We start from the raw sequence: 4,128 nt of genomic DNA, 5'->3' as shown, positions 1-4,128 counted from the left end.
AAAGATAGGTTCTAAGATCGTCGCCGGCTTCACGATTATTTACCTGCTGTTGAGCGATTCGGCAGGTGGGTTCACAGCTTTCCGCTTTAAACTGGTGGGCGAGGGTGGTGGAGGGGTTAAACGCTGAGCCCCAGGTAGGGGACTGCAACGAGTGCTTCTGTTGCAGTGGCTTTGCCTGTGCATTGAATTTCAGATCTCGGTAAACTTTCGCAGCCGTTTTCTGCCCAGTTCCCTTTAGACAGCCAATCATCTTTTGAAGTGAGTTTTTTCCCTCCGTCAGCCATAGTTGCCGTTGCAGATCGGGGAGGGGGGAGACTTTCCGTACAGAGCCTCAGTACCTGTCTTAGGCAAAGTACCTGCCTCTCACGCCGTCGAGAGCACGCTTGGAATAAAGTGTGAAACTGATCAATGACCGAAATGTGTAGAATTATAAACCCGAGGTTCGGTTACCAAGTCGAGGCATAAATTACCAGGTTTATATTTGTTCTGGAAATTATGGAAATAACCGTCCAGAACTGAGCTACAAACTGCGTGACTAGAATCTACTTAATTTCAAAGTAAGTCGTTTTCTTAAAGCATGTAACGGCGAAGATTGAAATTAGTGTTACATAAAACGTTAGCAGGTTATCAGTTCAATAGCAGCTTTTTCCTTTTCTGCTATCACGTCAGAAACTTAGAACAGTACTGCGCAACACAGGCCCTTCGGCCCACTATACCGTGCCGAATTTTTAATCTACTCCAAGATCAATACTGATACAATTGTATTTCTATGTTAAATTGCCTGTTCTGTTGTACATACTGTTTATTATAAATTACTATAAATTGCACATTGTGCATTTAGTCGGAGACGTAACGTAAAGATTTTTAATCCTCATGTCTATGAAGGATATAAGTAAAAAAGACAATTCAGTTTAATGCTTTCCTCCCGCATAGTCCTGACATAAGATGGCGTTGGGAGCGGACCCAAATGCAAGACACAGACACTGAACTACCAGAAACAGGACTAGGCGTGAGAAGGAAGCTAGGGAAGTGAAGAAGAAAGCACGCTGGACATGACACAGGCCCTGGACGGGTCAAGGATTCCGGGCCTGGGCTAGGACTTGGCTAGGATAGTGGAACCAGGACATGGAACTGGGAACTAGGAGCCTGGGCTTGGACTCCAAGCCAGAGACTGGACAAGGACCCAGAACCTGGTTCTTGACTCGGGCTCGGACTCCAGAATTAACAGAACACAGAGCCAGGAGCCCTCGTTGGGTACAGGATATATGGCCAGAACTCATACACAGAATGCAGAATATGATGAGACGGTTCCCAACACAGAGTAGCAGTAGCTGGCTGGACCTACCTAGCAAAGACGTGGACACAGACAGTTTCCAACACTAGGTAGTGGCAGACGGCCGGACCTACCTAGCGAAGGCGTGGACATAGAGACAGTTCAAAACAACAAAAGATAGTTCCTTATCTTGCTCCAGTGGTAGAAATTGACAGCAGTGAAGGCAAGGCTTCAGGCGAGGCAAAGCTCCAGGAGAAAGGTGAAGGGAAGGGCTACAGAAAGGGGATTTGGACAGGAACAATCCAGCAGCCAAAGGCTGAATCCTGAAGCTATTTATGAAGCCAGCCCAAACAAGAATCAGCTGCCCCAACAGAAACTGGGGAAAACCAGAAAACCTGGAATAAGTAGCATGGACCGGACCATGAACCGGAATGCGGATTTCATGCACCGGACCATGACAAGCCCTCCATATTTCTTTCATTTAACTATCTATCTAACAATCTTTTAAATATCTCTATTCTTGTTGGGGTCCAGTCCGGGGCCCACCTTCCGGGTCTTGCTCCAGTCCACTGACTCCGAATTCTGGGCCTTGCAGCCAGCCCTCCTGTCACACGGAGCCATTGGATCACCTTGGCTTAAGGAGGTACACCTGTTGCCTATTAGGGGGCAGGTGTTTATAAGGGGCTCGGGGACTGAGCCTAATTGTGGGGTTAACCTGCTCTGTACCTGGACCGCCGGCTCTGAATCCTGGTCTGCCCTGGTTGCCGCCCTGCTTGGAATCTTGTTCTGCCCTGGTTGCCAGCCTGTTCTGTATATGCTCTTTCTGGTTGGTCTTGTTCCCCTGCATCTGTCCTGTGTGCTGGTCCCACTGTTCTGCTTTATTCGTCTTGCTCGCGCTGCCATGCTGTCGGTTGCCTTTCCCAATTTACCAGTATATCACGGTAGTCCTGCTGCTCACCCTGGACCCAGCTTCCTTTTGATCCCTTGCCTCCGTCGGGCGGTTCCGGTTGGACTGCCGCTGCCCGGCGGGGGTTCTACCCCTTCCTACTCGTGGCCTCCGTCAGGTAGATCCGGCCGGAATGCCGCTGGTCGACGGGGGTTTCCGCCCTTTCCACCTATTGCTCCCTAAGTGTTGTTCCCCACACCAGCCCAGGTGTCCGCGACTGGCACAGGCCTCTATTTCCGCCTGGGAGGCGGCCCTGCCCGAGATCTATGCGGCCTGCCATGAAGAATCCCCTTGCCTTGTCCGAACTCTGGGACCCAGCCCTGCCTACCTCGTCCGAACTCTGGGACCCAGCCCCGCCTGCCTCACCCTTTACATGCCATTGCATCCCCATCCTGTCCTACCCTTAGTACTTCAGTGTCTGCATCCTGCATTTGGGTCCAATCCTGCCCCCGTTCTTGACAATTCTATCTGACTCTACCCCTACTCCCGGGAGCACATTCCATGCACCCACCACTCTCTGCAAAAGGCCTACCTCTGACAACCCCCCATACTTTCTTCCAAACTTCTTAAAAATTATGCCTTCTCACATTAGTGTACAATGTCCTGTGTATGTTACTCAAAATGGCTTCTTTGGTTTGTTACGAGTAGGAATGCTTCTTTGTCTGATAAATGTTTCTCTCGCCGTTGTTTTGCTTTAGAATGGCTGATATGGTAATTGTTACCATATTACCAAATGTTCCCCATTTGTTAATCAATGGGGAATGTTATTGTGTTTTGTGAGGCTGGGAACTTGGGGGAGGGGTTGCGGGGGCTGGGAGTGTGGAGAGAGTCGTGAGGAAGACGGACGAGGAAGGTGGATGGGCGCTAGACTGCTCGTAGGACCACCGGGGTGGTCCCAGGTGCGACGACGTGGCTGTCGGATGATTCGTTGATTGAGTTCCTACGATGTGCACTACACTGACAGAACTTTGATAAGTTGGCGCCTTTTGTTGTGTGTGTGTGTGTGTGTGTGTGTGTGTGTGTGTGTGTGTGTGTGTGTGTGTGTGTGTGTGTGTGTGTGTGTGTGTGTGTGTGTGTGTGTGTGTGTGTGTGTGTGTGTGTGTGTGTGTGTGTGTGTGTGTGTGTGTGTGTGTGTGTGTGTGTGTGTGTGTGTGTGTGTGTGTGTGTGTGTGTGTGTGTGTGTGTGTGTGTGTGTGTGTGTGTGTGTGTGTGTGTGTGTGTGTGTGTGTGTGTGTGTGTGTGTGTGTGTGTGTGTGTGTGTGTGTGTGTGTGTGTGTGTGTGTGTGTCTTCGTTAGTTAATATTAGTAAACTCTATAAAGTGTATTTCATAATGGTATTTGGTGTGAAGTTGATACGGTGGGCGGCGTGAGGCATAAACTCGATTCTCACAGCACCTGCGTGTACGGGAGGTGGGTTGATGTGTGGCTGGATCTCCTTTTCCCCTAGACATATACCAGCCTTTTGGGTAAGTGTTACATTAGTAATTTCCAATCTGGAAAAGACGCTCTGCCCATTTGCTCTATCAATGTCTCTTATCATTGTACATTTCTCTTATTAAGGCAGTTTCATTCCAAAGACAAAAACCCTAGTTCACTCAAGCTTTTCTCATGAGACATGCTCTCTCTTCCAGCCAGTAGCCTGGAAAATCTCCTCTGCACATTTCCTTCCTATAATGAGGAGACCAGAGCTGAATACAACACTCTAAGTGTGGTCTAATCTGAGTTTGATGGGGTCAGCTCATGGCTCTTTAACTCAGTTCCTTGACAGATAAAGGGCAAAAAAAAATTACGCAATTTGAACCCCTTATCAACGTGCAGAATCTTTGAGGGATCTACAGAGGAGACTCCAAGATCTCTCTGTTCCTTCTCACTGATAAGAATTAACTCTGTATTCCGCCTTCAAGTTCGA

This window comes from Hemitrygon akajei, chromosome 2, assembly GCF_048418815.1.
Source record: "Hemitrygon akajei chromosome 2, sHemAka1.3, whole genome shotgun sequence".
NCBI lineage: Eukaryota > Metazoa > Chordata > Chondrichthyes > Myliobatiformes > Dasyatidae > Hemitrygon > Hemitrygon akajei.
This window is presented reverse-complemented; position numbering follows the sequence as displayed.